This window comes from Schistocerca nitens, chromosome 2 (assembly GCF_023898315.1).
Source record: "Schistocerca nitens isolate TAMUIC-IGC-003100 chromosome 2, iqSchNite1.1, whole genome shotgun sequence".
Lineage (NCBI taxonomy): Eukaryota > Metazoa > Arthropoda > Insecta > Orthoptera > Acrididae > Schistocerca > Schistocerca nitens.
In genome coordinates this window covers 774,203,638-774,215,861 of record NC_064615.1, presented here as the reverse complement: position 1 = coordinate 774,215,861, position 12,224 = coordinate 774,203,638, and positions in this window count along the sequence as shown.

Sequence of the window (12,224 nt, the reverse complement as noted above, 5' to 3'; positions counted from 1 at the left end):
GGTAGATGACACTATTTAAATGAGCAGAGAATTTCTTTTAGGTTTTGAAATTATTGGAGGAAGCTACGACGATTTTGAGATTTGACTGAGGTGTTATGATGTTATTGTTACGATAACTATGTGTATTATGCTATTGAGGTATGTTTATGATCAATAAATCTGATGATATATGAGGAATTTGATTATGCTATGTATTTATTATGATGAAATATTGAAAAAGTGTCGACGAATATGTATATGTGTAATAAGGTAAGGAATAATGAGTAGTGGTTAGGGACTCTGGTTTGTGAAAAAGGATGTTGGAAACCAAGAATCGTACTTTAAGAGTTATGAAATGTGTGTAAATGCGTGAATGTACCACAATGCCGACGAAAATTTTTTGGACACTGTTTTATTTACAAGATTTTGTTTCTACAGATTTGTAACGCAAATATTTCGATCTGTGAAATATTATTTGTATCCAACTGTCACTGTAGCGGAAACTGATGTCGTAAATATTTCGGTAGGTCACTGTAAGCACCCAGCTGCGCGACAGTCGCCTGGGAAAAAAGCCATTAGTGTGTGCCTTTCAGAGGCACAGGTGGAGAAAAAAAGAGGCCATTATCCTCGCTATTGACATTTCTTTGTAGAAAGCATCGCAAATACGACACACCCAAATTTGAAAACAAATGATTACACTGTGGAGCTCTTAATTTATGATATTTATTGAAATGACGAGAAATATTTTATGTCTATACACCTGATTATGACTACTGTCTTTCTAGTGGAGAGATTTTTTTACTACCTAATGAAATGCCATATGACTTGCTATATGTATTTATTTACTCAATTTGTTTAATATCTAGTTTCTAGCTGCACTTTGGTTATTATAAATTTATTATAAAATTTAATAGATGTACTAATATCACTATTTTCTGTCTACAGACCCAGTAAAGAATACGTTTCTCATATACTTTCTTAGAAAAGAGAGCACAAATAGACATTTCCCTTCACAGGAATTGCATAAATAATTTTTTTAATGACTTGGTAACTTTCTAGCAGAGTAAGTTTTTGTGACGCATCACTCTAGTGTTAAGATGTGACATAGGTATTAAACACAGCCATTTTTACTGTAATATTTTTTCTGCTTGACCTTTCTCATGTTTAGATATAAGTTATTGCATTTGCTGCGGCTGTTTGCCAGGCATAGTGCTACTAAATTTCACTTTGTATTACTCTGTTAAGCCAGTTTTACTACTGATTTATTTTTCTTGTTGCTGCACATTGGCTCATATTAGTTGTAATGTTGCATTTGCTTGGTAATTTAGATTTACTGTAGCTTGCTTTGCCAATTTGCATTTCTTTTGTCATTGCTGTTTGTGTTAATTGTTTTGTGCTGCTGCATTGCCTCGTCCTTTAGTTTAGCATCTGAGCTCAGTAGATTTAAGTTAGCTTAAGAGGGGGTAGACTATATAAGAGAATGAGTTGCGATGCATTGGAAGAAATGCATTGAGAAGCTATAAGAAAATGGTTTGGCCAAAAAAGTATTTTTAAAGAGAATGTGAACAAAAAAGTAGGTTTTAGAGACAATTTAGGTAGGATTTTCTTGGAAATAAATGATGAGGTAAGATAATGGAAAATATATCATGAGGTAAGAAATATGTGAACATATAAATACAGAAAGCAAGCTTGGATAGAATTTTTTTGGTGGAAACAAATGTTGAAATAAGAGGAAAGATATATGGAATGAAGTTTTGGGGTGGACTGCAGTACCAAATGTCACATTGAAAACAAACCCTGTCCTGTATTTTTGTCTTATTACACTACGTGAATTTGTGTTTTTCCTGTCTTAATGTGTTTAGCTAATAAGAGTTATATTGTAGAATTTTTCTGATAATATGTTATTTTCTTTGTAAAGATGTTTAGACATTATTTATTCTGTTCTGTTTTAATGCTCATGTGTGAAGTTGATGTTTCAAAAGTTATTCTGATCTTTTATGTATTTACTTATGTCATAATTCCTGTAACACTGATGTATATGTTAGTTCAATTCTTTTGTAAAGCCTGTACTACAAATGTTATCTGTATTGTTATGTTCTTTAATGATGTATTTTGTACCTTTGTAATTGTATTCTTATGTTATAAAATTGTAATTGACACCAGTTCATCATATTATTAACTTGTAAGTTCCATTTCACTGCACACGTTTCTGTTGATCATAGTATATGGACAATATGTGAGAAGTAGGGACTGTTAGTGTTTGCATGTGTGTTAATAATTCAGCAAGGGACTGGTTAACAGCATTGCTGGTTCTAAGGACAATTAGATAAAAACTTTGTGAGTGCACAAGTGGTGGTTATGGACTTGCTATATTATCCGCAAGACTCTTCAATGGTGATTGTGCACCTGAACAGTCACAACAGATGGCTGCTGGCCATCTCTACAAGGACTACAGTAGGTCTGCATCTTTGATGACCCACAAATACCATTATTTCTACAAGGACTGCAGTGAGTCTGCACCTCTGGTGGCCCACCAATACCGTAATCTCTACCAGGACTACAGTGGGTCTACTCTTTGATGACCTACCTACCAATATTCTTCAAAACTTCGACTGACTCTGCAGTGGGTTGGCTCTGTTGTGGCCCATTACCTGTCTGCATGTCAAGAGTCAGCACTGTCTTTCCGTTGGAAGGACAACACTACTTCTTCAAGACTGCATGGAAATCCACTACTTCCGTGTGCATTTTCTTTTACTGCTCAGACTTTGAGAAAAAAAAACACTGCAATTTTACTGTGATGAATGATCAGGACTGTCTTTATGGACTGTGAGAAAATTTTAGCTTTTGACCAACATTGTAACAATAAGTGTGTGCATTTGATTTCTTTGTTATTGTAACTATGAAAAATTTTTTCAAATCTGTATTGGCTACTGGCCAAAACAATTTGTAAAGTTTTTTGTGGGGAGCATGGGGGCTATGTAAGTAGGCTGTTTAGGTTTTTATATTGGTAACGCCACATAGCGCTCTGTATGAAAATCACTGGCTGTGCTGTGTGCAGTCTGTGGCTAGTTTGCATTGTTGTCTGCCGTTGTAGTGTTGGGCAGCTGGATGTGAACAGCGCATAGCATTGCGCAGTTGGAGGTGAGCCGCCAGCAGAGGTAGATGTGGGGAGAGAGATGGCGGAGTTTTGAAATTTGTAAGACTGGATGTCATGAACTGTTATATATATTATGACTATTAAGGTAAATACATTGTTTGTTCTCTATTAAAATCTTTCATTTTCTAACTATGCCTATCAGTAGTTAGTGCCTTCTGTAGTTTGAATCTTTTATTTAGCTGGCAGTAGTGGTGCTCGCTGTATTGCAGTAGTTCGAGTAACGAAGATTTTTGTTAGGTAAGTGATTTGTGAAACGTATAGGTTAATGTTAGTCAGGGCCATTCTTTTGTAGGGATTACTGAAAGTCAGATTGCGTTGCGCCAAAAAATATTGTGTGTCAGTAATTTTTCTCAGGGGACGTTTTAGTACTACAGAATGGCCATACAATAGGCATTTTGCCTGCGGACGAAGGAAGTTCCACTGTCAGAGTACAATCACAAAACGTACAACGTACTCGAGGATACAGCATAGAGGTAGTTCAAAGGAAACCCGAACAACAGTGTAGAAAGGAAGACGATCGAGCTTCAGCGCTAGTCCCTGCAGAAGGAAATCGTGGAAAAGCTTCGACCACAGTATATTTTAACCGCAATAAGCGTACCTACGTACCAGATGGTCAAACATCTAGCGACAATATTAACGCCTCGTCGGCAAATGTGAAAATGTCAGAAACTCTGTACATTTGAGGTGCTGAGAACCATAAAGGTTCAAAGCACAGAAACAAAGTTTCGGGAAAAATAAATGTTTTTGAAAATCAAACTTATGGACAAACCACCGGTCACATTCGCCTGAATTGCATTTTTACGAAGTGCCTGTGTCCTATAATTCCTATTAAAAAATAAGATTCCCACTTTATGTTGTGAAATATTAATTAATATTTATATTTATTAGCAATGTCAATTCACAAAATTTACACATAAAAATTATTGAAAATAGTGTCTTTAACAGTTGTAAAATTTGTAATTAACTAGAAACAGAACATAAAGAACAGATGCTAGATGACACACACACACACACACACACACACACACACACACACACACACAGTTATGACCTATTGGAACACTTCATTGTCCTCGTTATCACTGTTTTCATTAAGAACATTCTATGGCTGGAAAAACTGCCGTTACACCTCCTATTATGAAATATTACTGCTACGTACCTGATGTAGCCACTAAATTATGTTGTCAAACCAAGATAATACTAATTGAGCAGGGCAGATCAACAAAATTGTGCTTTGGGCCCATGTGAAAATGAATATTCATGAAATTGATGACACAGCGTTTCATGAATGTTTATATGTACAGTGTGATACTACAGATATAGAGGAAGTTGGTTCATCATAAGATCAACAAATGTCAGGAGTATGCATACATACTACAACCTAAAAATCGATTAGCGACTGTTACGAGCAAACGGTTTTCTTCACCATTCCCACTGTCACATGTTGCGGCACACTATGTCATGGAGGATTTCGAAGAGAAAGGTCTGAGAAAGTTGTATGGAGGCCCCAATGCTATTTTCAGATGTGGTGATGACAGTTGAGCTGTGCCTACAAGGGATTGAAAGACTTCCGGTGTTTCTCTAACCTCTGAACTCTCTGTATCCCAGAGTCAGATTCTCTATGGAGATCGAAGAAATTGGGGAAATGCCTTTTTGGATATATTAGTGTCACATTTTTAGTTTGGAGCAATAAGATTATATCCGAAGCTTCACTTCACAGTTGGGTTGAAAGTGTAACAGGTGAGGTACGACTTCAGAAGTGGAATGAGATGCAGACAACGTATATCGTACATATCAGCGAGAATTTGCTCCAGTTTAGTAGGAGGATAATCTGACTAACTGGCACCATAGAGCCAGTATTCCAAATCTCTTAAGCTCATTTACTAATCTTCTATGAAGTATTATTCAGATTTAATTATCGATCGTGTCAACTGGCCTATCAGTAATAAGCTCATTTCAGATATTTGTATAACAGATTTAATTAACTTTAGAATAACAATATTCTAACGGAGCCGTTCCTGCATTTTCGGCTCCCGCCAAAAGTGTGCGTGAAGCAAAGTGATCCGGGCTGACCTCTTCAGTATGTCAGGAGTGGCCATAAGGTATATTTCGCTTTATATGCCACACCATTAATATATCAGTTGCGCGCGGTATAGAATGATATTAAATAATAGCGACTTTGCGTGTAGAGCAGAGAAGACCAGAGTAGAGAGTACCTTATTTTTGTGAATGTAATTTTTACAAGGTACTTAATGTGCAAGACTTATCAGTGTTTCTAGAATGGAGTGCGATAAGTGTGATTTTGTAGGTATGCGGTTTAAAAATATATTGTCTATAATTCGATGCTTTGCATGCAATGTGATTCATTTGATAAATAGAAAAGCATCTGATGTCCAGAACTGAAATTTGACAGATCATTTCATAGGGTTCAGAGCGTCAGGTATCTCATTAATGTCTTACAGTCACATCTCAAGAAAAACCTATTCACGACCTGAGGGCTACACCCGCACTGGGACATCTTTATAAAAAAATGTTCAAATGTGTGTGAAATCTTACGGGACTTAACTGCTAAGGTCATCAGTCCATAAGCTTACACACTACTTAACCTAAATTATCCTAAGGACAAACACACACACCCAGGCCCGAGGGAGGACTCGAAACTCAGCCGGGATCAGCCGCATAGTCCATGACTGCAGCGCCCAGACCGCTCGGCTAATCCCGCGCGGCGTTAATATTTTTACAAGACATCGGGTTGGTGAAATCATTACAGAAACTCTGTGTTCTGCCTTGACACGTAGCATATACATAGGCCCCTCGCGTGACATGCATTTCCGGTAGAAATGCGAACAGTTATGTCATCTGTGGTAACACAAAGGAAGGAAGCACGAAGGAGGAGGGCGTGTGCTGCACTGGCCACTGACTGCGTTCGTCATATTTTGTTGTTAGTTTAGTGACGGTCACTGTGGCCGCCTTCCCCCTCTACCTTTCATTCGCATTAACGCTGTACCAGTCATGTGCAAATAGTACAGCACTATGGGACACACAGTGTACAGGAAAGCCACCCACACTGATTTGTGTCTCCATGTCTTCAGCGGCCTCATCGTTCATAGCGTGAGGGTGTGCTACGTATCCTGGTCCACAGGGCCCGTGCAAAATTGGACAAAGGGACATAGGGAGCTCAATCACCTTAAGGACGTGTTTCAGAGAAACGTATACGGCGAGGGCAAACCCGACGTGCTTTCAGGCAGAAGGTACAGGCCCAGAAAATAGAACACGACAAGGATGATAAGATAATAGCATATGTGTCATACAGCAGCAAAATACCGAACAAAATCAGCAGAATCTTCGTTAGCTGTAACATTAAATGCATTGTCTGTTCACTTCCGAAACCGGTTGCACTATTAGGGACAGTGAACGATGCCTTCGGCCTCCTTAAACGAGATGTTTACCGTATTCCGTGCAAGTACCGTAAGGCATATTGTTTGGACAGTATAAGAAAGGTGCCAGGAGCTTAGGCGGCACACCGAAGTGAAGCATCCAATGAATTCCGCCACCGCAGAGCATCGCATAGCTGTAGGTGACCAATGAAATTGATCAAAAGACCTCGTCGTTTTGAGATTGTATTCTAAAGGGGACTGTTGAAGTATGAGTAGCCGACGGCCTGATCAGTAGACAGTAGCTCCACTGTAAGTTGCTTCACTGTCAGTAAAGCGTGAGAACCAGCACTTGGCCACCTGAAGTCAAAACGTTGGTCGAGAGACTCTTCCGCGCTCGACGCAGCGGCAGAAGCGCTGAGGGGCTGGAGTTCGCGCCCGACATCCGGCCAAAGCGCCGCCCCCTCCCCACCCCCACCCCCACCACTACTACACCCAACGCGCCGTGCGGCCGCGTAGTGACGGAAGGAGTGGGAAGCGTTGAAGGAGGCACGATGTAGCACAAACACTCAGTCTTCAGGTGTCACTTTAAAGATGACGCAAGGTACACTGTCGAAATATCGTTTTACACAGACGACGCCACCCCGCTCGTCACCCGAGAGTAACACAAACAGCTGGTTCGGTTGAAGACTCAAGATCACACGTGACTGTTGTTGACAGAAAACTACTCCTGGTGTTAGCTTTACCATAAGTACAACCAAACAAACCTCCCACCCTGCTTGAAACGTCACGGCTGATATGCTGTGTGGTACTCTTTTGTGTCGCTGTTCGCCTTTCTCTCGTTGGGAGCGTTAGAGATACTTTGTCTTCCCTTAATTAATAGACAGAAATTTTAGGCAATATTTATTACTTTAGAAATAAGCAGTCTTATTAAAACGTAAGAACTAGTAAATAATAATACCAGCAATCTTTTTCGCTTAATAAAACCGAGCTCGTGTTCGTCCAGCTGTTGAGCTCGTAAATAGAGCATTAGCTTCAGCTTGGATGCTAATCATATTGTATTAAAGATGTAACAGGCTTCCGTTTTGTAACGGATGAAAATATGGTTTACTCTTAAGACATAATTACTTACGTGTAGTGCAGTTTACAGCAGGAGGAATTCCGGTAATGCCATTACAAATGCTTTGTCGTAAGAATGCACTGATATTACTTTCATCTTTGTACTTTGAATAGAGTGCGAGTTAGGGAAGGCAGAACGAAACGCTAGATTAAGAGTATGTTCTTAATTGTTCGTGATGACTATGCTTGGCACTTCCGTGTGTTGCGGTCCAAGTGTGAGTCCTGTTCTGATTTTCGAAACGTCACAAATCTAGATGGTAAGATGTGATCATTACAAAGCTGTAATTGTCAAAATATGTTGAGCATAGCAGGATCTTGTACCATTTTGTGAAATACATATTTGATTTAATCAGTAGTTGCTTATTCCTTTCTCCAAGACAATGTACCCAAGAACAGAAACAAACAATTGCCAAACTGGGATACTTAGTTGCTCCCAATTTCATTTTCGGATAGAATGTTGGAACATCCGATTTTTTTGTAAGAAAAACGGATAAATCAAAATTTAAATGTCACAGCCATGGTGAAGAGTATTTCCTGGACTTTTCTAAGGCATTCAGTTGTGTTATTCACGGTAATGTCAGCGAGAAAATCAAATAGGACGGTGTTAGGAACCTGCTTACTAATTGATAGCATTCCAGCTAGAACAGGCCTGGCCAAACAATGTTAAGCGAGCGCAGACGCTCTCCGCCGAGCCCCTGTGTAGCGCTCCGAGCGCAGTGGCGGCTGCAGCTGAGAGTTGAAGAGGAACAGGCAAATAGAGGCTGCAGCCGGACTCATTCAAAGCAGTTTGCTGGCAATACTACATGTATTAAATTAGATTTACGTTCTGCGTTAGGAACAGTATGGAGTCTATACACTTGGCCAAAAAGAAAAAAAAATAGCAGCCACATAATTCAATGCAGAACGGGAATTTCCTTGCCTCCTGTATCATTTAAACGGCATGAAAATTGCTAAATATGCCATCATACCATTACGATCTGGAAAATTTAATGCAATATCATTACAACACCAGCCATAAAAGCGGTAACCGAGCGAGGTGGCGCAGTGGTTAGACACTGGACTCGCATTCGGGAGGACGACGGTTCAATCCCGCGTCCGGCCATCCTGATTTAGGTTTTCCGTGATTTCCCTAAATCGCTCCAGGCAAATGCCGGGATGGTTCCTTTCAAAGGGCACGGCCGACTTCCTTCCCCGTCCTTCCCTAATCCGATGAGACTGATGACCTCGCTGTCTGGTCTCCTTCCCTCAAACCAACCAACCAACCAATAAAAGTGGTATGATGCCCTTGTTTTCTGCGGATCAGCAGAGAAAGGTGACCATTGGGGAAATATCTCAGTGAACGGCAAGTAGAATGGTGACAAATCATTTGTGGTTGACATTATCAATTATTTGAATTCATCAAGGGTCTTAGGCGACGGGAGCATTATTTGGTAACAGATATGGCGTACAAGTGTGACGCTATCGAACAAAAAGTAATCATATAGAAAACTCAGCTTCGAGTTCATGACATGGGACGTTTCCTGGAATTCAAGGCATTTATTTGTGGGCCACATATGACTATCTTTCAGTAACTGAAATATTTCGTCGTGATTTGTCAAAGAGATTCCAATACAGCGCACGACTGGGACTGGATTTCGATTTATTTGTCAGACTGTTCTCACTTTTGGCTGCTGACTTACCTCATTACTTCCATCTTGAACTGATAACCACACAGTATAGCATCCAACTCAATAATCTGTTTGTCCAATCCAAGAATTCGCAAGACTTCCTTAAAATGATACCCCAAGAGCAAAATCCTCTACTGCACAGACAAACTGCTAAACTTATTTCAATGTTTGTTTCGGCACGTGTGCACGAAGGTATTTTTTTCTGTTACCTAACTGACAAAGCGCAGCTAACGTTAACATTTTAAGATTTTCATTTGTGTAACTCCATGTGTTTGTATCATGAAGCATAGTTCCAGATATATTATATATTTCTGAAATTGAAATGGATATATATATATAAGCATCATAATTTAATGTTAAATGCCTGTATGTGTAGGGTTTTGCAGTTGCAATCACCATATTAACGTTATCTACTGTTCTTATTTAATCAAGTAATAGAAAGTATCGTTTTATCAGAAAAAACGAAAGTTGAAAATAAACACACATGGCAAACCCCTGCTTATGAAAGAGTGCTGCAATATTCGCCTTTTAAAAGTAGTTACGTTGCATCGTATTGCAGACACGTCTTCGTAAGTTCCCCGCGCGTGTATCCTTCGACATAGGGGCGTCTCACTCACGCAGCTGCTAGGAATAGCGCAGTGGGGGCCAAGCCGCAGTGTTGAGCAAGCAGCCGCATCTGCGCTGGAGGAGCGCGAGTGTTTTGTGGGAGCGCAAATCCTGGCCAGGCCTGAACTAGAAGACTGTATGGCGTTGGATTGCGAAACTCGGTCAGTGTACGTAGTGAATTAGCGTCTTCAGAGTAGTAACCAAGCGCTGTGTGTGACGTACAGAGATCAATACTGGATCGATATTATTCTTAGCATACAACTGTATCAAAAATCTGCAACCACATTTACAAGAAGGTAAAATAATGCTCTTTTAGGAAGATACAACAGTTACAATAAAGCCTAATAAAGACTCTTTAACACTATACATGCAAATCCTTTTTTAAAAGTACCAGTCTCTATGAACTGACTTTTACTAAATTTAGATACAATATGATGCAAGCTAAACTCTAACCAAACTTCTATTGATAATGAATGAGGAGCAAATCAATAAACGAAGCAGAGTCTACCTATCTCTTGGATGTGTATGTTCATAAGAAAATCAACTGGAAGTTACACGTTACGGATCGCAATTCTCTAAGCTTTGCAGTTTACGTGTAACGGGTTTAAGTAAACTTTCGACTTTTGCTGGAACTGAGTGATCCAAGTTCTGTTGCACGCTGTGTGCTTCGAGCCCTGTACAATCGAGCTTCTAATTCAGTGCTGTCTTCTTCCTGGACTTTGACTACTGTTAAGAGGCATTCGCATTATTTAGCATAGTCGTAAAGGGAACAGGATGTCATATCATAGAGTGTGCATTATGAAGAAATGAAGGAACATGTGAGACAGTACGCACACAACGAATTATCTTAGAAGGCAGACTGAAGAAACACAAACCTAAATTTGTAGCAACTGTATCTTTGCAGAATAATTGCAACATTGATGTGAATACTCTCTGAAGGAAGCAGGAATAAAATACAAATTGTGGTATGTTATCTACAACTGGCATACAGACCAGACTGAAATTATAAGAGTAGAATTACATGAAAGGGAGACAATCAGTGAGGAAGGAATGAGACAGGGCTAGAGTTTATTCCTGACATTGTTTAACCTATAAATTGAGCAAACAGTAAACGAAACCAAGGAGAAGCTGTTGTGCGTGATGAAAACGCACTAGCCAGCACAGCAGTGAGTTCTTTCGTTTGCTCTGGGAAGAGACTGAGTGGAACTATAAAACATAAAATATTCGTTCACTTTATTACAATATAGATATGAAGATTTACGTAACTTCGTTAATTCTATTTTTTCAGGTAAGTTCTGATTATTTACAACTGTCACTGAATATTAAAGTGTCACTTGATATGGACACATTTACGAGACTCTCCGCTTGAAGTAAAACTGGCATAATGTTCACATGTACAGGTCTGCCTGAGACAGAAAATACACTGGCGGCCTATCTCAGACCATGCTGTAGTCTTGATCGGTGACTGAGAGATGGAACAGGTGTTACTTTGCTTAACCGTAACTAGGCCATCGAATGCGGTGGCGTAGCGAAGCTCTAGGAGGCGTGCCTATGCCAGCCTTTCTCATTCGTCGGTGCCTCATGCAGTGACTGTATGCTTCTGTGTTTCGTTGCGAGGTGCCAACCTTGCTTCGGCACCCCATTCTTCAGACGACACCACAGAAACTTGGACAGGGAATTAAGGTTCAGCGAAAAGAAATAAAAACTTCAAGGTTATCGATGACATTCTAATTCAATCAGACACATCAAATGACTTGGGACGTCAACTAAACGAAATGTGGAACATCTGGAAAACTGATTACAAGATAAATGAACAAAAGTAAAACAAGAGTAATGGAATGTAGTAGAATTAAATCAGTTCTTTCTGAGGGAGCTGGATTAGGAACAGAGACGCTGAAAGTAGTATACAAGTGTAGTAGACTAGTTTTGCTATTTGGGGAGCAACATAACTGACGACGGTCAAAGTAAAAAGGGTATAAAATCCAGACACACAATAGAAAGAGAAGCATTTCTTAATAACAGAAATTTGTTGACAGCTAAGTCACAATTAAGTGCTAGCAAGTCAGTTCTGAAGGTATTTGGAGTGTAGTCTTCTAAATTAAGCCGGCCGCTGTAATCGAGCGGTTCTAGTCTCTTCAGTCCGGAAAAGCGCTGCTGCTACGGTCGTAGATTCGAATCCTGCCTCGGGCAAGGATGTGTGTGATGTCCTTAGGTTAGTTAGGTTTAAGTAGTTCTAAATCTAGGGGACTGATGACCTCAGATATTAAGACCCATAGTGCTTAGAGCCATTTGAACCATCTTCTAAGGTAGTGAAAAACGGAC